At 39.2% G+C, this 25,280-nt stretch overlaps 1 protein-coding gene across 1 annotated transcript in view; it reads left to right on the forward strand.

Moving 5' to 3' along the window:
- The window catches only part of HSD17B12 (hydroxysteroid 17-beta dehydrogenase 12), a 168,169-nt gene that overhangs the window by 63,871 nt on the left and 79,018 nt on the right, over nucleotides 1–25,280 (forward strand). The window lies entirely within an intron of this gene.

Raw genomic sequence — 25,280 nt, forward strand, 5'->3', positions numbered from 1 at the left:
AAATTCAAAATATTGGAGAAAACTATAAAAAGTAAGAAGAAATTTGTTTTGATTGTTTCATATGTGTTGAAGTTTTTGCTGCATTTTATGAGAGCTGAAACTGCAATTATAAATAATGCATTATGAGTGTGGTTTATATAAGAAAGACTAGAATTCCAGGTAGTAGATCTAAACTCAGATAAGGACTTGGCCCTACACAGAGGATTGGTGAAAGAATTACAGTTATTCATGGTTTAAATGAAAATAAAATGGTTACAGTGTGTATTTATCATTTTCTAGGATTCCTTGCTGTAACTGACTTCTCTATGTAGCCAGCTAACAAACTGCCCTAATTCATTCAGATGAGAGAGGATATCTACTGTATTTTTCTGTTATTTTTTTCCCCAGCTTTATTGAGATATAATTGACATATAGCATTATGGCAGTTTAAGGTGCACAACATACTTATTTTATTATTAACATTACCACCTGCTACTAACATTTATATAGTACGTTATTATTTATTTATTCCTTCACATGTATTATCCTCTTTGATCCTTCAAACATCCTTGTGAGGTGTATATTTTTGTTATTATTTCTACCCAGACCATAGCTGGTCCTGTTGGACAGATTACACATTGATGCACTTTATCTTTAGGTGAAAAACAGATCTTCATAGATTCCTAGTATAACGCATGTTAAATCTTTTTTCTTTTCTTTTTTTTAACCATGTTGAGAGCACAAATCTTTAGAAAAGTGAGATATTCAATAAGTCTCAGGCATTTAAGGATTTTAACTTTCAAGGTTTCAACTATGTAAAACCAACCCTGAAGTTCCAAGACATACAGAATCTTGTAGTTTTGCTAAGGTGTGAATTTGAATTAAGCCATGACACTAAGGAGCCTGAGGTAGTTATTACTTATGTAGTAGGTGAACTGAACATACTGCCTGGATCTTAGTACTGTTTCTTTCTTAGTTACTTGTAGTCATGTGTATAATAACTCTTATAGTGATAAAAATGTTGTGTATATGTGTGTGGGGTGTGTGTGTGTGTGTAAAACTGACTGTTAATGAATGCACTTACTAGTTGCTAGAAATAAACATTCATAGGCAGAAAATAGAAGCTTTTGATTAAATGGAACGTTGAATTTTGAAATGCTATGCTATGAATGAATCCACCACTTATTTGATTCAGAAACAAGAAAAGCTACCTCACGACGCTCACAGCAAGTGCTCCAAGCTGTACAAAAATTGCCCAGTGAGTCAGAAGATATACTTTAATAATATTTGAGAATTTGGTTAACTTGTGATATGAGGTGACACATGACTGTGGACAGAAATGTGATTCTGGAGAAAGACAGGATCCTGTTCAAACATTTTTCATGAAGGAACAGATGGTAAAGGCACTGAATTGACCTCTATTATGAGGAAAAAAAAATTTTTTTTTAGTTGTTGAAAATTTTGAAAAATGCTTTTCTGGGCACAATACAAATTTAATGGAAGAGGTGATATCAGCAGACCAGGTCATCCATTCTAAGCTGAAGAAATAAATACACAGAGGAGATTTATAAGTTTGTACACGTTTTTAACTCAGATGTAAATCATCTTTGAGAGGATAATGTTTTCCTGAACTTATGTATTCCAGAAGAAGGAAGGACCAGAATTTAATATTGGTGAAGACAGACTAACTCTGTTTATGCCTTCAGCAAATCTTTATTGAATGCCTGTGTACCAGGTACTGTGCTAGGCAGTTAGGATGCAGTAGTGAACAAGATAGATGCTGTCCTTGCCCTCATGGAACATATATGCAAGTGGAGGAGACAGAAAAAAGAAATAGGAAAAAAAAAAACAATAAACAAAACCAAAATAAGCAAAACCAAAAAAATACAAATAAATAATCACAGTTTGTAGTAAGTACCATGAAGGTACTTAAAAAATAAGGGACCAGAGAGAGAAAATGGGGAGTTCTTATGTTGTAGCAACATGGCAAATTTTATACTGGCAGAGTGTGAAACGGCCAGACTAATGACCTCTTGCCCATATGATAGACAAGCTGGAGCCATAGTGAGGAGCTATCTACTGGGCCCTCTTGGGGGTACAGTGGTAGAGGGATTGTGTGTAAGTTATAATGATAGATTCACTCCAACATTTCTATTTGCTTATGCTTTTGGGTCCTTGACTCTAGATTATGCCATGGGAAGTTGTGACCTCCCTGTCTTATTAAATGTGGGCTGTCATGGAGTCCAAATTTCAGTCAGCAACACGTTAACTCTTAGAGCCCCTTCTAGCTGTATAAGCTAACTGTTAAATCCTAAATCTCTAGTAAGTGACTCACATAAAATATATTGGCCCAATGTGGTGTTATATTTTGTTTTCCTTAGTCTAACACTCTTAGAATCTGTTCTCACACAGATTTTTCTAGGTTTCTACCAATACAAATTAGCAAAATTTGACAGCTATTTTTGTGTATAAATTATTACTTCATGAATCGGACTTGGTACTTGTTCCCCAGAGAATGTCAGTATATAACCCTGTTACGGGTGGTGGTAAGGGATGGTCCAGCTAGGTCTTGAGAAGAGGAATTCCCTTGCAAGCAAATTACCCATATATTGGGTTGGCCAAAAAGCTCGTTTGGGAAAAGCCTGAATGAACTTTTGGCCAACCCAATATCTATGGTGAGGTTATTACAGGATTTTCAAGCCAGGGAAAGCTAATCTCTTCAGATACAGGAGAGCAGGCTATTTCTATTTCCACTGGCAAGGGAGGCTCAGAGTAGCATTGAGGGGGCAGTGTGTGTATCCAGATTCTTGCGCTTCAGCAGAGTCCACCCAAATATCCTTGTCTCCAGTTTCAGGGTCTCATTCTTTCTCATTCAGTTTCGCTTTCATCCATGAAACGTGGTGAATCTGTGGAATTCACCTTCCATTGTAATTCTGCAGATGGCACAGTTAAATCTGATGTTAGCCAGGTGAGCTCTGTGGCTATAAGACATAAAAGTTTTTATTGGGGTTGTCATAGAAGTTCTCTGGATCCTGATCATAAATGTGAGCTTGAAAGCTTAAAGACCCAAGCTTGTCATTTTCTTTCCGTAAGAGCTCCAGTGCATTCAGAAGAAGCCACGTACCACAGTCTTTGATTTTTATTGAAGTATAGTTGATAGACAATAGTATATATTACAGGTATACAGTACAGTGATTCACAATTTTTAAAGGTTATACTCCATTTATAGTTATTATAAAATATTGGCTATATTCCTCGTGTTGTACAATATATCCTTGTAGCTTATTTTATACTTAGTAGTTTGTATGTCTTAATGCCCTACCCCTGTATTGCCCCTCTGCTCTTCCCTCTCCCCACTTATAACCACTAGTTTGTTTTCTTTATCTGTCTTGTTCTTTTTTGTTATATTCACTAGTTTGTTGTACTTTTTAGATTCCACATATAAGTCATATCTTACAGTATTTGTCTATCTCTATCTGACTTATTTCACTTAGCATAATACCCTCCAAGTCCATGCACGTTGCTGCAAATGGCAAAATTTCATTCTTTTTTATGGCTGAGTAGTATTCCATTGTATATATATACACCTCCTGTTCTTTATCCATTCCTCTATTGGTGGACACTTAGGTTGCTTCCATATCTTGGGAATTGTAAATAATGCTGCTATGAACATTGGGGTGCATGGATCTTTTTTTTTTTTTTTTTTTTCTTTTTTTGCAGTATGCGGGCCTCTCACTGTTGTGGCCTCTCCCGTTGCGGAGCACAGGCTCCGGATGCGCAGGCCCAGCGGCCATGGCTCACGGGCCCAGCCGCTCCGCAGCATATGGGATCCTCCCAGACCGGGGCACGAACCCGTATCCCCTGCATCGGCAGGCGGACTCTCAACCACTGCGCCACCAGGGAGGCCCGCATGGATCTTTTTGAATTAGTATTTTTGGGTTTTTTTTTTTAATATATACCCAGGAGTGGAATTGCTGGGTCATCTAGTTCTATTTTTAGTTTTTTGAGAAACCTTCATACTGTTCTCCATAGTGGCTGTAGCAATTTACATTCCCACCAACAGTGTAGGAGGGCTCCCTTTTCTCCACATCCTGACCAACATTTGTTATTTGTGTTCTTTTTTATGAGAGCCATTGTGACAGGTGTGAGGTGATACCTCCATGTGGTTTTGATGTGCTCTTCCAAGTCTTTGTAGTCATCATTTCTCCCAAACTCAAATCCTTTAAGGCACTTCTTCAGGAGATACTTTACTACAATCAGCAATCACTGTTAATTTGATTAGTAGTGATGCTACTGCGTCACATCAAACCAATAGAAAAGTCTTTTGAGATCTGTGTTTTGGGCTTCCACTCCTGATACCAGTTTCTGTATCAGTCAGAGTTCAGTCAGGAAACAGAAGTCAAAAAAGTTCATTTAACTAGACTAACTTGTCTCTCCTAGTCCAGTTCTTACACTCACTCCAGTTGGTTAAACTCATCCCTCTTTCTTCCCCATCTCAGAGGGAAGGCGGAGATTGAAAAAGAAACTAAGTGCCAACTGGAGAGAAATAGGGCTCCTTTCACCCTCTAACTTGCCACTGTCATTATGCAAACTTGGGGATTCTATCCCCAAGAAGTAATTCCTTAAGAAGTAATTCCTTGAGAAGTAATTCCTGGTGAATGTGGAAGACAGTCTACTCATCAATGTTCTTCAGAAAAAATTTAAAAGGATTATATACAATTTCGTAGGGAACTAAATGTTTCGCCAACAATGGATAACTGCTTTCTCAGGATTGACTGTTTAGATGAAATTACAGTTCTTTGTAAGGATACCTGTCACTGAAAGTGACACGCTGAAAGTCATCACACATATAATAAGCTTATTTTATTATCATTGTTAGCCAGTATTATGAATGTATTAAGTATTTTTATCGATTTTGATTTGTCAAGGAAAAAAAGCTCCTGGATAATTTTTTTTTTTTTTTTTTTTTTGCTGTACACGGGCCTCTCACTGTTGTGGCCTCTCCCGTTGCGGAGCACAGGCTCTGGACGCGCAGGCTCAGCGGCCATGGCTCATGGGCCCAGCCGCTCCGCGACATGTGGGATCTTCCTGGACTGGGGCACGAACCCGTGTCCCCTGCATCGGCAGGCGGACTCTCAGCCACTGTGCCACCAGGGAAGCCCTGATGTTTCTTTGTTTTGTGACTTACGTCAGGGTGAAAACCTTCAGGATGGCCCTGAAATTTCATGGCTTTATTTCCTGAAATGCAAAGCTTTTAGAAATGTAAATCTTACTGGTCTGTAGTCGACAGAGGAATAGGTTAAGGTGAACAGTATCAGTTTCACTTTTTCAGTCCTCACCTATGATTATATCTGTGCAGTTAAGGTGTGGATTTGACCAAACATGTTTGTTCCATGGTTTTCTGATGCACTATCAGTATTGTTAATATGGTGCTTTGGTATATTTAGCTTATTTCAGCTACGTAAGGACAATGAGGCATTATTGAACACATAAAGATCTTTTTGTTTTGTGTTTAATAAAACTAGAACTGGGACTCCCCTGGTGTTCCAGTGGTTAAGACTCTGTGCTCCCAATGCAGGGGGCCTGGGTTCGATCCCTGGTCAGGGAACTAGATCCTGCATGCCGCAACTAAGAGCCCATGTGCTGCAACTAAGACCCGGCACAGCCAAATAAATAAATAAATATTAAAAACAAACAAACAAAAAACCCCCCAAAAAACTAGAACCACATGATAGTAGGATTAGAGTTAATCTCATGCAGCCTCTAGAGTCATATATGTATATATATCACTTCTGTAGTGCCAGAAATATTTTTATTGCCCTTAGATAGAATTCACCTATTTCAAGGTCAGGAACCAAAAAATCATTCAGTTTGCCTCTAATGATTTTGCCTGTAGTACCTGTGACTGCACAAGTATCCTCTTACTCCAAGTTCCTCAAATAGCTCAATGTTCCTGGCCTTCCAGAAAGTGACATTCTGTGCTACCTATAAGACTGAGACTCCTCAAGCCACAGAGCAGGTACCAGGATAGTTTTCTGGCAGGTCTTTGAAGCATTATTTCTCCATATGGGAGTGTAATTCCTTACTAGTGGGCTTGTCATGCCTAATTAAGTGAGATTTATTATTAAGTGAAACATTTCTGGCATGGTGGTAGTTACAAATTTGTTTTGTCTAATTATATCCTGGTAGAGAGAAAGATAGATTCTTAGTGAGCCTATGCAAATAATTACATTGCCATGTAAAGTAAAAGAACTCGGTAAAGACATGTTGTGTAATATGTGACCATTGTCCTGGTTAGGTTTGCAGACAAGGCCAATGAGTATGAGTTGTAGGGACTTCCCTGGCGGTCCAGTGGTTAAGACTTTGCCTGCCAATGCAGGGGTTGCCGGTTCAATCCTTGGTCGGGGAGCTAAGATCCCACATGCCTTGCAGCCAAAAAACCAAAACATAAAACAAGCAATATTGTAACAAATTCAATAAAGACTTTAAAAATAGTCCACATCAAAAAAAAAAAAACGTAAAAAAATGTGCTGTATTTTCTACACAATTTCCATCTTTCAATCAACTTAACAATTTACTAGTTTTTGTTCCAGTTACTATTGCCACATAACAAACTACCCCAAACTTATCAATGTAAAATAACGGTTTGAGATGCTCACAAATTCTGCTGGTCAGGAATTTTGCCGAGGCTCGGGGGACAATTTTTTGCCCGTCATAGCATTACTGAGGTCACTCATTGATACTTAGTGGGTGGATTGTCTGGTCTGGAAGATCTGAGATGGCTTCTTCCCAGTTTGGTGCCATGGCATAGCTGGGACTGTTGACTGCCGTGCCTTCATGTAGCTTCTCCAGCATGTCCATCACAGGGTAGTTGGACTTCTTACATGGTACCTGTCTTTCCTCAGAGTGAATGTCCTGAGAGAACCAGGGAGAAGCTGATATCTTTTGGTGACCTACTTTCAGAATTTATATGGTGTTGCTTTTGCTATACTCTGTTGGTCAAAGCAGCGATGAGCCTGCTCGGATTCAGTGCGGAGAGGAAAAGATACCACCTCTTGATGGGGGCGTGATGTAGTAACCTTGGAGAACATGTGGGAAGGGAGATATTTTTTTGAAAATAAAATCTGGATTTGGAAAATATAGTCTGCCACATTTTGTAAGGTATATTAAGATGTCCCAGAGAATGCTTTTCCTGAATTCAGAGGGATCAGTAGGAGGAACATATCATTCAAAGAGTGTTTCATTCCAATTTGCCCAAGGATAGCCGGCCACCATGAGACTTCAGTGAAAACTGAAGGAGAAAGGTATTTTCTCAAAACTACTATTAAATTTCCCTCATGGGTTCCATTCAGTCTTGCAGAATTAATTCTTGTTGCATTGAATCTTGGGTCAGCAGCGTGGCTTTACAAAGTGTCTGATTTTCGAATTAAAGAGTCTGGTAAATGCTGACTCAGGTTTCTGGTAGTCTGTCCAAGAGTCTGCTCTTGGTGGTGATGTTGGGTTACACTAGGCAGGAAGCCTGACCCATGAGTCAGTAATAGTCAAGAATACTGATATAGGCCTTTATCCAGGCTTTCTTCTTTGAATGTTTCATCCTACAGACTCAATTTTCTCACCTCCAGCTTATGACCTGGCCTTTTGGCATGCTTGAAGGAAAAGTAGAAACCACCTGTTATTAAGACTGATATTAACTGGTCTCTCATTAATTTATTACAGTAATTAACTGTCAGAATGGAATCCCCGATTGGGGTATAATATACAGCTAATTAATGGGCCTCTCACTGTTGCGGCCTCTCTCGTTGCGGAGCACAGGCTCCGGACGCGCAGGCTCAGCGGCCATGGCTCATGGGCCCAGCCACTCCGCGGCATGTGGGATCTTCCTGGACCGGGGCACGAACCCGTGTCCCCTGCATTGGCAGGCGGACTCTCTACCACTGCGCCACCAGGGAAGCCCCTAATTAATGATTTAGTCAGTGATTATCCTGAGGGCACAAGCCTTATGATGGACACTAAAGGCATTGATAAATACATCTCTAGGGACCTTTATAAAGTGTGTTTTAAACATGCCACCAATTAACAAGAGTATTTAATACTTATAAACATAATCTTAGAAATCATTTTCTTTACGTCATTGTGCCAGTCTTTGCACAGGATCATGAATATGTTCTGTCCACCCTGAAAGGTATACAAGTGTTGAACCATATTCATTATTAGTTACACCATGGGTCTGCCCATATTATGGGCTTTGTAAACAGGGCAGCTCTCATGATAGAGTTAAGCTAATTAAAGATACGGAGAATACATATTTAGTTCTTCCTAATAGCCTCCTTGCTCAATAGTGCTACCTAGTGGCTATCTGGGAAGTACCAGAGATAGTTTGGGTGTAAAATATATGTTAACAATTTTATTATTTTTAATTTGAGGCTTAAGTTTGCAAAGGCAAGTATCATAACGAGTTGCCAGGAGACTAGTGATTGCAGGAAATATAAGCATAAGTCATAGGTGCCCAAGACAAGAAATGATTACAGTCTTGGTTTGGAGTGACAGTAATTAAAGCATAGGTACAAGAAACAGTAATTGTTATGAAATCTAGCTTTTTCAGAAACAAGAAACTTTTGTTAAAAAATGTTTAAGGGGCATGACAAAGGTCAACACAAAAGCTCAAAAAGTTAACTGGCTGTTAGGAAGTGAGAGTGTTCTGGGAAGCTGAGGAACCTGGCCAGGCTAGGTACTGAAGGCACAGAATAATTTTTTTATAGCTTGCTTGTTAAGAGAAGACTATATTATCAAAGATCAAGTTTCTTCTCAACAACTGGTTTCAAACTGTTTAATTCATAAGCTTTCTTTGTAGATTTTAACACATTTTATACACCCACATATATATATATAATATATATATTTAGATTGCAAATAAACACTTTCACCTGTAACTTAAAATGTATTAACTTTGTGTTCTCTTATCATAAGATGAAGCATATACCACAGTAAATTTGCTATCCTAATTAGAGTTTTCTTTAAGAATTTTAGTCTTTAGAAACTGGCCAGGTAATCAAAGATTCTTCATTATTTAACTTACTGTGATATTAGTATGGTGTCTTAAGGCCAATTAGAATTATAGAAGTTTATTTATAGTGATGTTGCAGAGCAGTACAATGATTATTGATACCAAGTTTGTCAGAGATGGCATTTGAAAGTTTTACACGGAAGACGGGAACAGTGATTAAGATCAAGTGATTTGCAGCATTGTCTGTAATTTAGAAGAGCTAATAACCCTTTAATAAAGACATCAGTTTTTATGACTTTAAATCGTATGTGTGGAAGCAGTGATACTACATCTAACCAGTAAAACCTGTGAAGAAAATTTAAAAGCTCAAAGAATGAAATGTTACAGTGCATTATATTTCATACTATGATATGATCAGAAAGAAGACAGAACTATTTTAAAAATTAAAATGATCAAGCCAGCTCTAATTTAGCCAACAGTTTGCCTTAATTAGAAGTTTACATACACATTGGATACCATTATTAAAAATATTTCAAAAGTTTGTATTACTGTAATTTTAAATAACTATTAGTTGCTAGCCAAATATCTGTTTGACTTTTTAAACTATCACTGCTTGAGCTGGTCATTTCTTTGAGAATGCATCTTCTGAAACTCCTAGCACATTTAAAGCATTAGAAATTTTGTCCTTGCTTGGTAATTTTTGAGTTTTCTCAGATTTAAGTGAGCAGTTATTAGTCAGAAAAGAAAAGGTGTTTTCAAATTTAAAACAGAGAGTTGCTTGATAGTATTGTTCTTTGCACTGAAATCTACTTTGTCCAAATTTCTTGTGATTAGTTTTAGCATCCAACTTTCTTTTGATTAGTGTTAGCATGATATATCTTTTTCTGTCTTTATTGTTAGTCTATATGCACTTCATATTTAAAATGGGTTTCTTGTAGACAACATAGATTTGGTCTTGCTTTTTATCCAATTAGATGATTCCTGTCATTTAATTGGTATGCTCAGACCATTAACGTTTAATGTCATTGTTGATATGATTGTGTTGAAATTTACCAGTTTACTCTTTGATTTCTATTTGTCCCATCTGTTTGTTTCCTTTTTTTTTTTTTTTCTGCCTGCTTTTGGGTTAATAGCACGGTTTTTATTATTACATATCATTTTCTCCCTTGGCTTATTGGCTGTACATCTTTTTTTGTTTGTTTGTTTTTAGTGATTGCTTTTGATTTTGCAGGGTACATCTTTAACTTATCACAGTGTACTACTTCATGTGTAGCATATGAACCTGATGATCCTATACTTCGATTCCATATATTCTGTTTCTCTTTGTGTTATGGACTGTGTAACAAAGTACTTTTGCCTTAGTTCAATTGTATTTTAAACTGTATTTCATGTTACCATTTCTGATGCTCTTCATCCCTTTGTGTAAATAAAGATTTCAGGACTTTTTTTTTTTCCTGTCTGAAAGATGTCCTTTAACATGTCTAGTAGTGCTGGTTTGCTGGTGACGAGTTCTTTTTGTATATCTGAAAAAAACCTTTATTTTTTTTATTATTATTATTATTATTTTTGCGGTATGCGGGCCTCTCACTGTTGCAGCCTCTCCCATCGTGGAGCACAGGCTCCGGATGCTCAGGGTCAGCGGCCATGGCTCACGGGCCCAGCCGCTCCGCGGCATGTGGGATCTTCCCGGACCGGGGCACGAACCCGTGTCCCCTGCATCGGCAGGCAGACTCTCAACCACTGCGCCACCAGGGAAGCCCCCAAACCTTTATTTTTGAAGTATATTTTCCCTGGGTATAAAATTTTAAGTTGACAGGTTCTTCCCCCCTCGCCCTCCTCAGTACTTTAACTATTTTGCTTCACTGCCTTCTGGCCTGCAGTGTTTCTGACAAGAAGTCTGCTGTCATTCTTTTGGCCATTAGTTCATCAAATATTTTTTTCTATCCCTCATCCATTTCCCAGGACTTCAGTTATATTAAACTGATTCAGTATATTAAACTGATTGAAGTTGTCCCTCAACTCACTGATAGTGTGCTCTTCTTTTTTTCAGTCTCTTTTCTCTCTGTATTTCATTTTGGATGGTGTCTCTTGCTATGCCTTCACATTCACTAACCTTTTTTCTGCAGTGTCTAATCTGCTATTAATCCTGTTAGTATATACATATATTTTTTAATCCAGACATTGTGTTTTTCTCTATATATAAAAATTTAGGGTTTTTTTTTAATATCTTCCTTATCTTTTTTAAAAAATGACCACCCTCTACTTTTTGGAACGTATAGAATATAGCATGTTCTCTCTGTCTCTCTCTTGAGAACAACACTGGTTTGAACTGCATGAGTCCACTGTATACACAGATTGCTTTCAATATATACTACATGATCTGTAGATGCACAACTGCAGATATGGAGTACTGCCTGTAAAGTTACATGTCGATTTTCAACTGTGCAGGGGGTCAGCACCTGGATTCCCGAGTTGTTGAGGGATCAACTGTATGTATATGTCTTTCTTGCTCTTGTTCTCATTCACTCTCTCTCTTTACTCTGTCTGCTAATTCTGCAGGCTCTGTCTTTCCCAAATGCTCAAGTCTGTTTCCTCAACTCACGGGATACTGCTCATCTCTATGTGAGTTCTCTCTTTATCCCAGTCTAGAAAACCTAACTGGGCAATAAGCTAGGGCAACCATAGTGGTCACCTTATTTATTTCCCTTCTATTAGATATACCTCTCCTGAACTGTCTATTGTACAATGTCTAAATACCATTGTTTCATATATTTTGTCAATTTTTTAAAGTTTTAAGTGATAGAGTAAACCCGGTTTCTGTTACACCAGCATGGCTATAAGCATGAGGGCCCCCCCATTTTTTTTCTACCATTATAGATTTTCTAGTAAATATAATTTCTGTCTTTGCACATGTCTATAAATGTTTGGTCTGCATTAGACTTTAAAGAGAGAAAAGGACTCAATTCTTTTGCAGATGTTTGCACGGGGCCTGGCATGAATAAGGGGGTTGTGCCCACTTAGCAAGTATTGTTTTGGTGACTGAAGAGTCATTATGAAACCTCATCATATTCTTAATATTGCACAAAAAGATGCTTTTGACATTTAGCTGATGTTTCAATTTTGGCACAAGTGTTTTTCTGAGGTAATGCAGGATCCTGTTGTAAAGCTGTCCAACTAAACAATTTCACCAAGTGTAGCTTATTTCAGCTTCCTTACTGTTTGTTACCAATCATTTGCTCCAGTAGAGAAAAACATCTGTAATATGGGTGGGTATTTTGTTAGAAATGTAGCATACCTACCAATTAGTTGGCCCAGCCAAATTAGCATGTGTTGGTCTGCATCTCCAATTAAGGCAGCTGCTTGAATGTTGCTATTCTACAGCTGGCATTTGGCATGTGGGAGTGTACTGCACCATGGCCAGACACTAGCTATACCTCTTAATTAAAATATTTGCTTATGTTGGTGTGGTTTCTTTAAAACAGTAAGTGGTCTTTCCAGTCAGGTTATTGATGGTTCAGTGACTTCTGTATAAAACACTTTTTCTGGTTGGGGAAATGTGGGACCAAGGTGTTCTGAAATTGCTCCCATTCAAGTAGATGATTGGTGTTTCTCCTCCCACTTTTAAATGGTTAGTTGTGGTTTTAAGTGGATAATTGTAATTTGGGGTACAGCCTTTGGCTTTAATAAAAGAATTTGTAGAAAGGCATATTCTTTGAAACATTTATAAAGTTCAGTAGTCTGATATAGGGATTGCTTTCTTTTTTATCACAGAGAGAAAGTATTTTTGAAAGTTTTATGAAAAAGGTTCACTTTATTTTGATTTTCCCATCAAGTGAAGTTATGTTTTCTTGTCAATTATCCATTGTTTTAATGATCTCTTTATACTGTCACTTATTAAATGTATAATTTATGTTATATGAGAATCTTTAAAATAACTACAAATCAAATTTAAATGACCTACTGTTATATCTAATAATAGAATCAAGGAGAAGATGCATCCATTAAAACTGACAGGAAATTTCATAAATTTTGAACTATTTTATTCGTTTGCTATTAAAAAACAATAGAATTAATATCTAAGGACAGCAGGCTACCAGTAATATTTAGAAAGAATATTGATAGTCAGCTTTCATTATGCTTCCATTCTGTTTAACGCTGTAGAGATGTATAAGATCTGAAATGCAATCACTCTTCAATAACTGATTAAAATACTAAGCCACAAATATAAATATAATCACTTTCGTGGAATGCATAGAATCATGTTTAGGCATGTATAGTTTGAAAAGCACACTCTACACTATTTTAAAAGGGCATCTCTGTTTAGTAACTACCGATGAACTAAAACCCTCATTTATAAATATGGAAGCTAAGTCTGAGAAGCCAAGTATAGCTAGAATGGCAGAGGTGGACAGGGTTCATATCTTTGGCTTCTTGTGCTTTGTTCTCCTTTACCCCCATGCTCTTAAATATGCATTAAATAGTGTAGCTGGGTAACTGAATGATAACTTTTGGGAAGGTACATTTCAAAAACATAATGTCAGAATTACTTAGCATCAAAAGAATAAAGAACAAACTATGCTAAATTGGCATTGTGACTATTTTTGAATGCAGTTGACTGTTACAGTTATTAGCATTGGATCAGTGATAAAGGACATGTGAGCATTTTGATTGCATGGATGTATTCTTTTTCTCTTTTTAAGACACAGCCGGGCTTCCCTGGCGGCGCAGTGGTTGAGAGTCTGCCTGCCGGTGCAGGGGACACGGGTTCATGCCCCGGTCCGGGAAGATCCCACATGCCGCGGAGCAGCTGGGCCCGTGAGCCATGGCCACTGAGCCTGTGCTCTGCAACAGGAGAGGCCACAGCAGTGAGAGGCAAAGGCACAGCCATGTCCAACTGTGTATTTAAGGAGGACTTTGAATTAGTAAAACCCTAACATAACTAAATAAAACTGTTTATTTATATTAAAACAAGCTTTGATTAAAAACAGTCTTCCAGTAATATTTGAGATATTTCCTGAATAAGTAATGAAATAAATAAACATTCATAATTGATCCTTAGAGCAATCATGAGGACAAGCTGGCAAGGTTACCCAAGATCACATACTAGGCAGCATGATCTTTAATTGCAGACCATCTAACTGCAGGTCTAGTTCTCCTTCCACTCCTGGGTGACACTTCTAATTATTCATCTCTCCTCCCCAAGTTATCCTTTATGGTATTAATCTAGATCTCCAAGGTGTCTTGAGTGTGCGCCTTGTTTTCCAGTCTTGAATCGCTTAGAATCCGTGTTTTGGACTCCTATTTCTGAATATCATGGAAGATGCTGCGGTCATACCCAATTCTAGAAGGCCACTATTCATCCTTTGTGTGTCTCTCAGTAGTGGTCTATGTGGTTGTATGTTGGACCTCCAGCAAGATAGGGGGCACCCTCATGGCTGTGACTCCAGCTTTCCTTCTGCTTCAGTGTTGGCCACTCTGCTTTTATCAGTTTTGTGCGTGGAGTTCTGTGGTCTTTTGATAAAAGGGCCTGTTGCTGTGAAGTTTGGAAACTATTGCTGGAAACCCACACCTTCTCTGCCATTCCTTATTGTTTCCTTCTAACGAAGGACCTGATTACTCAGCCTATGTCTCTGTATGCCTAGACTTTTATCCTCTTCAGAGGAAGATATGTTTTCTTCTCTAAAGCCAAACTTTTGCTGGTATCTTAAATCCCAAGCTGGTATCTCTTGCTAGTACCTTAGGGGCCTGTTCCCATAGCACTCTTCTCCTCTGATATCTCAAACAGGTACCTTTTAGATGAGCTTTGTTGGGCTTTTTCTTTTAAAAGTCAGCACATGTCACTTAATTAAGTAAATCGTAATTTATGGCTTCCTTTGAAAATCCAAATGATCTCTTAACCCTAGGCCCAACATTCCTATAGGGCAGCAGTCAGCTGGAGTTGTGACCCACTAGCCCTTTAGGGTGGGGACTGTCCTGTCGAGGGTGTCCCAGCCCCTCCCCACTCTGACAGTGCATGCATATGTACTTTTATTAGGGCCTCTTCACACACTTGAGAAACGTGTTTGGCCCCTGAGGACAGTTGAGTTTGCAACACTCTGTTATCCTTTACAGTCTTTCTAAGCAGCACATCTAAAGAGAGATGCTGTTTCCTTTGCAGGGTATGGTAGAACATTTGCAAGGCATGTAGAACACTTGTATCACTTGGATATGTCTTATCTTCAATAAAATATATTTCTAGTATGGTATAGGTACACTTTATATATATTTTCCGTTAATTTTGCTTTTGTCTTGTAACAGAAATATACCTGTAAATGTTAATACTGAAAACAATATAAACTTAGGATGTGGGAAAACTATAAAAATACTCATGTACAGGTTAGTGAGTGATCACAGAGTTGAGGGAATCACATACTCCCTCCCAATTACTACTCCTTTCCTCCCCTGAAGTAACCACTATCTTAATTTCTAATGTTATCATTTAGCTTTGACTTCCTTGGACTTTATATACATTGCATGATACAGTATGTATTTTTTTTTTTTTTGGCTGTGTTGGGTCTCCGTCTCTGTGCGAGGGCTTTCTGTAGTTGTGGCAAGTGGGGGCCACTCTTCATCGCAGTGCGCGGGCCCCTCACCTTCGCGGCCTCTCTTGTTGCGGAGCACAGGCTCCAGACGTGCAGACTCAGCAGTTGTGGCTCACCGGCCCAGCTGCTCCGTGGCATGTGGGATCCTCCCAGACCAGGGCTCGAACCTGTGTCCCCTGCATCGGCATGCGGACTCTCAACCACTGTGCCACCAGGGAAGCCCTACCTCTTTATTTTTATGTCTTAACTTTTGGTGGTGCTCTTTATGAATTTGTGTGTGTGTGTGTGTGTGTGTGTGTGTGTGTGTGTGTGTGTGTGTGTGTGTGTGTGTGTGTGTGTGGACATCTAACCTTTTTACTGAACTGCTTTGAAATTTTTCAAATTTAACAAACATTTTATAAGTTGATTCACCTGGCAGTTTGCCTTGTTCATTCGGCATGGCTTCAAGTGGTCAGAAGTTATAGTGAGGAGACTTAAAGTACATTTTAAAGATCATGTTAATGATGATGGAGTCTGAATATGTGGCATATTACTGCATTAAATGGAAAATACATAGCGTAAGCTCCCCCACTGCTCCCCACCCCTGTTTTCTCTTAAAAGTTCATTCTTGAAAATGTTACACAACAGTTATGTGTACTCATATAAATTCACATGGACCATCCTAATCAAATCATGAATTAAAATACTTTCATTTTTTGGCTTTGCCTTCTTTCCATCACCCTTTCACACACAGAGCTAAAATGTTATTAATTGAATTTTTTCTTGGCATAAGTACAAGATGATTTCTGCAAGAAGGGCTTAATGTTACTTAAATCATCATTTTACACAGCAACATTGCCTCTAGGACTTTTATACAATGCAGCTGCTTTTGGTAGATGAAGGAAATCAAGTACTGCTGCACAGACTTTTAGGAATATTAATATATTTTAAAAAGTAAGTAAAATAGCCTGTGTACTACTGGCTTGTGATCCGGTATGAATGGAGAATAAATCCATAGGAGTGTTTACTTTTTCTTGAGAACAGTGCATCATGGGAATATGGGCTGTTTCTAATCTTTTTTGTTAATGGGTTTTATTTATTTATTTAAAAAATTTATTTATTTATTTATTTATTTATTTAGGTTGTATCAGGTCTCAGTTGTGGGCACATGGGATCTTTGTTGAGGCATGTGGGATCTTTTCGTTGTGGCGTGTGGGCTCTTCTTTGCAGCACTCAAGCTTCTTTCTAGTTGCGGCGTGCTGGCTCCAGGGTGCATGGGCTCTGTAGTTTGCAGCACGCAGTCTCTCTGGTTGAGGCATGCGAGCTCAGTAGTTGTGGCTCGTGGGCTTAGTTGCCCTGTGGCATGTGGGATCCTAGTTCCCCAACCAGGGATCGAGCATGCGTTCCCTGCATTGGAAGCCTGACTCTTTACCACTGGACCACCAGGGAAGTCCCTGTAAATGGGGTTTAAGTTGTCCAATTCTTAGGAATGATTTTGGGGGAAAGAAAATACTTTCAAGCCATTTTGAAGATGTTTAGAAAAATTAAAGAATATTTTATGAAGAAGGTTTTATCTTACTAGATTTAAAAATATTATGTAGTTTATTTGTTTTTAAAAATAGGCTTTATTCTTTAGAGATACTTTTAGGTTCACAGCAAAACTGAGCTGAAGGTAGAGAGATTTCCTGTGTACACACAGCCTCCCCTGCTATCAAAATCCTGCACCAGAGTGGTACATTTGTTACAATCGATGAACCTATGTGTTCATACAACATTATAACCCCAAATCCATAGTGCAATGTAAATATTTCATACCCTTGGAAGGAATACATTTGAATCTCAAGTTTTTGTTATTATATACTGCCTATGAAATGTTTCACTTAGATGTCTGTGCTTGGATTCCTTGGCTTATACTCCTTGGCTTAAAAAAAAAAAAAAGGCATGGAAAGTAAATTTTTTGCTTTTCATCATTTTATTTTTTTCAGTTTAACATTTTTGTTTTCAAAAAATATATTTATACTATACGCCTTTTTCTGTTTCTATATCGTTCATTGGGCATAGGCTGAAAGGGATCAGTTTAGATCCCAGGTTAGAAATGCATATGCTTTTAGAGACCAGGCAGGTAATGAAAATGAATGAAGTGAGCTAGAATGAGGCTAGAAGGAGTGGTGAGGTCTGGAGAACCAGAGAGCTCTCGCCCCATGTAAAGATGTTGTTGGCTCTTGCTAATTGTACTGTGTGGCAGTGCAAGCCTGAGGGTGCCACATTTTCTAGTTATTTAAAAAGAATTTTAAAAGGAAACCAAGATGTCTTACGTAAAACTTTGCAATTTTCCATCAACCTAGCCCTAATTGGGGCCAGATAAAATTGAGGAGGCCCCAACAATCTGTGGGCTACTATTTTATTTATTTTTATCAAAGTATTATTTCTACAATCATTAAATGTTCTAGGGACTATTCTGAGAACTTTATAGAAATCAACTCATTGAATCAAGCAACTCTCTGGGATTGGCGCTTTCGTTATCCCCATTTGAAAGGTGATACAAGTCAGATACAGAGGGCTAACTGTCTGTGGTAAGCAGAATTCTAAGATGCTCCTGAAGATTCATGCCCCATGGTGTACATACCCCGTATAATCCCCTCCCCTTGAGTGTTAGCAGGACATCTTGTGATTAGGTTAAGGTGAAGGGAATTTGCAGATAGAAGTAAGGTCTCTCATCAGTTGACTTAGAGTTCTTCAAAAGGGAGATTATCTTTGGTGTGCCTGAACTAATTAGGTGAGCTCTTTAAAAGCTGGCTCAAGCCTTCCCTGAGGTTAAGACATTTGAAGCAGCAGAAATAGTCTTTTGGCCTCGAAGAAGCAAACTGCCATTTTATGGGGTGGGCCATAATGTAGGGAATGGCAAGGGGGCTCTAGGACCAGAGAGCCGCAGTTTTGCAACTGCAAGGAATGGTATTCTCTCAACAGCCAGTGTGCTTGAAAGTAGAACCTGAGCCTCAGGTGAGATCACAGCCTCTGAGACTGAGCAGAGGACCCAGCTACACCATGCCTAGATTCTTAACCTACAGAAACTGGGAGGCAATGAATGTCTGCTGTTTTAAACAGGCAAGTTTGTGGTAATTTATGATGCAGCAATAGAGAACTCATACATATCCCCTGGGTCACACTGCTGAGGTCATATTGCAGAACTGGGGTATGGATCCAGGCAGTGCAGGTACAGAGTACACTGCCCTGTGTCATTATTTGGTGGCTCCTATCCAGAGAGCTCTTTGCACAAATATGGTAAGAATGTATTTTTAAAGCTTCCACTTTCTCCTTCATGACCACAGGGTATATATTCTACTATGATGTTCTCCTTCATAAATCCACTTTTGTGGGCAACTCAGAAATTTATTTCTTCAAGTTCTCTTTTAATCTTTTTCCCCTTAAATTAAGAAGCTGATAGATATATACATATGCATATTTAAATATGTATATAAATTATTTATACATAGAAATGTTCTTTACATCATCTATTAAAATTAGTTTTATTAAAAAGCAGTATTTTGGGCTTCCCTGGTGGCACAGTGGTTGAGAGTCCGCCTGCCGATGCAGGGGACACGGGTTCGTGCCCCGGTCCGGGAAGATCCCACATGCCATGGAGCGGCTAGGCCCGTGAGCCATGGCCGCTGAGCCATGGCCGCTGAGCCTGTGCGTCCGGACCCTGTGCTCCGCAACAGGAGAGGCCACAACAGTGAGAGGACCGCGTACCGCAAAACAAAACAAAACAAAACAAAACAAAAAAACAGTATTTTTTCTGTATTGTGAACTAGTGTTAATGTTTCCATTCTAATCTCTTTGGTATAAAATTATAAAGAATGAGCATTTCAGGATACGTAAATGAAGTATTTGCTGAAAGCTCTTTGAGGTATTGTAGAAAGTTTATTTTCCTTGATTCAAATTTTTAAAGATGATGGAATATTTTAGAACTTGGTAATTTAATTAATGACATTCATCCTGAACTTTCTGACCTTCAGAATTTACAGTTTTTATCTTGTATTTTAAAATCATGAGATGGAATTGATCACTTTTCACTTAACCCTCATGACCTTTAAGTATGTGGAAGGCAAATGAGACCTGCCCAAAGCAGTGCGGAGGACATGGCATGGAGTATAATCTACTGTGTGGGCAATAAAATCTCTAAGGGAAACCTAATGGGCATTTATCAGTTCTCGTTATAGGTATTAATGATTAATGAATCTTAATTATTAAGGATTATCAAGGTTCTTAAATGAGCTGGAATCCATACCTTTCTAAAAAAGTTCCATTTTGGAATGTGAAATCAACTGACAACATTGTTTTTATCCAGAACGCTCTATTAAATACCAAGTACTGGTAACAGTGCATGATTCTGTGACCATGGATTAACCATTTGTTAGGCAACCTGGATCCATCTCTGGTCTTCCACTGAGACCTTTGTCACCCGAGACACCTGGTTGTCTATTGTACTTTGTGTAGGACAGATATATTCACATCTATGATGTTGATAATATCTGCTTTCTATAACTTAGAGGATTGTTGTAAGGATCAAACAAGATAACATACTTGAGAAATTTTTGAATGTAAGGGGAAAGCTTAAACTTCAGTCTTTGCCATTCCAGGTATAATATGTTAATTGCTTTCTTGGGGCAAAGTGAGAAGTATAACTGCTATTTACTCAGGACAGTTTGCAAAATGTCTTCCACATGATCCGCTACTGCCTTCCCTTTGGACAGATGATTCTTTATCTTTCTGCTTTTCATCATCCTGGTCTCCAATCCCTACTAATAAAGAAAACTTGCTGATCCTAAAGTTGGCTGCCACTTTAAGAATTGTTCGGGGGCTTCCCTGGTGGCGCAGTGGTTGGGAGTCCGCCTGCCGATGCAGGGGACGCGGGTTCGTGCCCCGGTCCGGGAAGATCCCACATGCCACGGAGCGGCTGGGCCCGTGAGCCATGGCCATTGAGCCTGCGCGTCCGGAGCCTGTGCTCCGCAACGGGAGAGGCCACAACAGTGAGAGGCCCGCGTACCGCAAAAAAAAAAAAAAAAAAAAAAAGAATTGTTCGGACTTCCCTGGTGACACAGTGGTTGAGAGTCCGCCTGCCGATGCAGGGGACACGGGTTCGTGCCCTGGTCCAGGAAGATCCCACATGCCGCGGAGCGGCTGGGCCCGTGAGCCATGGCCGCTCAGCCTGCGCATCCAGAGCCTGTGCTCCGCAATGGGAGAGGCCACAACAGTGAGAGGCCTGCGTACCGCAAAAAAAAAAAAAAAGAATTGTTGGAAATTGATTGACATTTGCAAAATAATTTTTGCTGACTTGGATCTTTGAGAGAATAAAGGTTAGTGTCTCTGTCATTTCATGGGAGACATTGGTAGCAGGATATAGGTGATCTACCCTCTCCCAACCCCCAGTCCCCACCGTACTCCCTTCTGCTCCATATTATATTGCCTCCCATACTCTCGGCTGCATATACGTACGAATCATACCTATGTTACATAATCATACATGAGGATATCGTCTCATGTATCATCTTAGTGTTTCTAAGGAAGATGTAGAATTTTTTTCTTCCTTTTTTTTTTTTTTTTTTTTTTTAATAAAACTCTCTATAGGGATGTGCTTTTTGTGACTTTCCAGTGCAGTGTGATTCATTTACATAGCTCTGGAGTCTTGCTTGTTGGTGCATTTGATAACGAGGAATAGGAGAGGATAAAAGGGAGATAAAAGATGTTGGCCTTTGCTTTTCAAGGTAACTTTTCATGGCAGTGACACTGTGGTCATTACTGAAGCTTATAAAGGAAAAAGGAAATGTTGCTACAGAAGGCTGTTGGCTGAGGGACCAGTTCAGTGACTACTAAGGGTCTGCCTGGGATTATTACTTTTAGGGTAATATGAATTGGTTTCCTCAAAATGACCACTTAGACTTCCTACAAATTTGATTGAAAATACACATATAGAGACATAGGATTTATTAATGATAGACACATTGTGTTTTATATTTTACATTAAATTGTGTGCCATTTGTCAATTGGAAAAATTTCAAATACTCATTTTTTCTTAGAAATAATTGAAAGGTATAGCAAAAACAAGTAACTTTACTTCTTAAGGATTCAGCATTCAATTAGCTATATAATTTGATCCATTAAGAACCTGTAATTATGAATTTGTTGCACACTAGGAATGGCATAGGAATTTAAACGCAATGTTGTACCAGTTTAACAAATAAGGAGTAGACAATTTCTTAGCTTCAAAAAATATTTTCATTTTTAAAAAATTGTTGTTCAGTCATTCCCTTTCCCTCTCATCTTGCTTTATTTTTTCCCTGTGGCATTTGTTACCAAATTTGATGCATTATCTTTTTTTTAAAAATTGGTCTTTCTAACCTAGTTTTTTTCTAATTTTATTAAAATTTTTTTATCATTCTTTTTAAAATTAATTTATTTTATTTTTGGCTACGTTGGGTCTTTGTTGCTGTGTGTGGGCTTTCCCTAGTTGTGGTGAGCGGGGGCTACTCTTTGTTGTGGTGTGTGGGCTTCTCACTGCAGTGGCCTCTCTTGTTGTGCAGTGCGGGCTCTAGGTGCGCAGGCCTCGGTAGTTGTGGCACGCGGGCTCTAGAGCGCAGGCTCAGTAGTTGTGGCGCACAGGCTTAGTTGCTCCGCGGCATGTGGGATCTTCCTGGACCAGAGCTCGAACCCATGACCCTGCATTGGCAGGCGGATTCTTAACCACTACGCCACCAGGGAAGCCCGATGCATTATATTTTTTATATTTTTACCTGTCTCTTTCCTGTCTGCCCCCACCCCTGCATAGACTCTAAGCTCCAAGATAAGCAGATTGGTTTGGGTCATGGCTAATATTTCCACACATAGTTGGCACTCAATAAATATCTGTTGAATGAGTGAATGAATGTCCATAGCATCCACTGCCTTATAAAGAGACTTTGGAGGATGTGCTTTTTATATGATGAGACTATCCAGATTTGAATTATGTCATCAATAGAAGGAGACTAACCAAACTCAAGGTGTTCAAGACCATGTTTCCAGATATTCATACACCGAGAGTTTCAAAAGTGAATTTATGGGTTAAATGTAGCAATAATCTTCAGCAAGTCAGGAGTCATTCTGAAACTGAAAATTTTGTTGTATTGTTTGACCTAAATGTAAGGATCTTAATGTACGGCTGGGGACTTCCGTGGTGGTGCAGTGGTTAAGAATCCGCCAGCCAATGCAGGGGACACGGGTTGAAGCCCTGGTCCAGAAAGATCCCACATGCCGCGGAGCAACTAAGCCCGTGCACCGCAACTACTGAAGCCCACATGCCACAACTACTGAAGCCCGTGCGCCTAGAGCCCATGCTCTGCAACGAGAGAAGCCACCGCAATGAGAAGCCTGCGCACCGCACAAAGAGTAGCCCCTGCTTGCCACAACTGGAGAAAGCCCGTGCGCAGCAACGAAGACCCAACGCAGTCAAAAATAAATAAATAAATAAATTTATTTAAAAAAATAACATAAAATAAAAATAAATGTAAGGCTGCCAGGCTCAGTTAATACGGAAGCAGCACCTGACATGATCAAGAGAGAAGGGGGCTGGGAGAAAGATGCCTTCTCCAGCGCTGGATGCCTGGCTTCCCATCTGGTCTCTAACAGAACTTTCTGACATTGGGCAAGCTGTTTCACTTCAGTTTAAAATGGAGACAGTCCTAGCACTATGTTCTAGGATTGTTGTGAGAATTCAGTTAGATGATTCATGGAAAACACTTGGCTCAGTGCCTGGCATGTGGTAAGCACTCAAAGGTTGCCATTGTGACTGTTTTAGAAGAGCGCTGTGAGATAAGAGAAATTTTAAGTCAGAAATAGAACAGGACAGCTCCAAGTTGTCAGAGGGAAGTATTCAGCTCAGGTACAGAGTGCGAAATCTGGCTGTAGGCAGGCTACTGTGGCTGAGGGACCGTATACCGGGAGTGACCTGCAGTGATGCATTTATGGTTGCTGCCAGAGAGCAGCGGCCCGGGCCGGGGATGGAGAGAGTCCATGTGCCTGCATGTCTAAGACAGAAAACTTAAATTCCACACTGTTCAGTTCAAAAGGAAACTTCTGGAGAATTGGCCAATATTTACAAACTGGTATATAAATATGCAGGCCCTGAACCTGATTTTGTCCAAATATTCAGAGTAAATATGCCTTTCATGGGTAAAATTGTATGAAACCAAGTTTCATAGGCCGATAAACAAAATCAAATGCCCAGTTTTATTTATTTATTTATTTTAAAGGAAGTATAACTCTGGTACAGCCTATAATACTTCTCATTGTAACTAATCCCTGTTGGCAGATGTACAGAGGAAGGCAAAATAAAACCAAAAGTTCTCTTCATGAGCATGGCCATCTATTGCCCAAAGAGTTTGTGTGTCTAAGGGCATCGAGTGAAAAGAGTCTGGCATTTCCATTTCCATGATGGGAACAGCCTTGCCCGGATACCTGTTTGCTATCTCTGGCCGATTTCCCTCTGCCTGTGCTTGGAAGAACATTTCCAAGACTTGCCTTAGTGACTCTCATTTCTTCTACATTCAGGTCTCTCCAGCATTCCTCTCTCTCTACTCAACACTTTATTTCTTTATGTATTTTACTGCTTGCAACCTGGCTCTGTTTATAGTTCTGTTAGCCCTGGGAGCCAGTCTTGACCTGGTGAAGTATTTCTTCTTTTAAAATGACAGAAATGCTTCTGGCTTTCTGAAATTCATCAACTAATTAATTCAGACTGTAAAAAAAGCAGAAGTTGATTCCCTTTTCTCCTGTACCCAGTCTAAAAACACATATACCCTGACTGTTCTACATGTAGGAATTTATCCTACAGAAGAACTCAGGTAACTGCACAGAGATTTATATACAGGATATTCAGCACAGTATTATTTATAATAGTGAGAAATGGGAAACTGTCTAAATGTCTGTCAGTGACTCCCTAATCCATTTTCCTGTTTGAGCAGAGACAGGGCTCAATGGACATAGTAAGAGCTAGATTGCTCTATGTTAACAGGGCAGTGGGAACATAAGCTACCTCTTCTTGGTCAGTGATTCCTTCCAGACCTTGATATGGATGATTAGAACCGTAGCCATGGATTTACTGCCCGTCTTGACCACAGTTATGGGGGTAAAAGAGGTGACCAGAGTCCACAAATACTCTTGAATGCTTTGGCTCAGTAGGGCTCTTTAATACATTATTCAGTGTTTTTCCTGTAGGACTTCATGCCTTTGTTTGTTGCCTGTGGTATAGCCTTTTCCAAATTCTTCCCCAGACCATTCCCCAGGGTGGCCTTAATGAGACAACAAATAACCCTGCCTTGGATTATGATTTATTCTACATACTTTATTTGTATACATATGTTTTATTCTAATTGCTTTGGCCTGGGGAGGGTGTATGTGAGGGGAGCAGCCTTAGTTGCAGCCATAACTCCTTTTGGTCAAACTGCTTTTGGCTTTGGTGTTAACAAATGTAAACATTCTGTAGTTTCCTGGGTCCTTATTTTGTCTTCTTTTAAAAATAAAGTCTTGGTGACCTGTAAAATTTCCTCTGAATTCATTGACTTCTCACATTTTGTTTCTTATAACTTGCCAGGATACACTCTCCTTCTCCAGTACAGTGAATTCTTCCTTTGATCTGTGCCTGCTCATACTGTGTTTTGAATGGCTGATTAAATAAATTGTGGCCCAGCAATTCTGTGTAATTA

Source organism: Mesoplodon bidens (assembly GCF_964165515.1).
Source record: "Mesoplodon bidens genome assembly, chromosome: 7".
NCBI lineage: Eukaryota > Metazoa > Chordata > Mammalia > Artiodactyla > Ziphiidae > Mesoplodon > Mesoplodon bidens.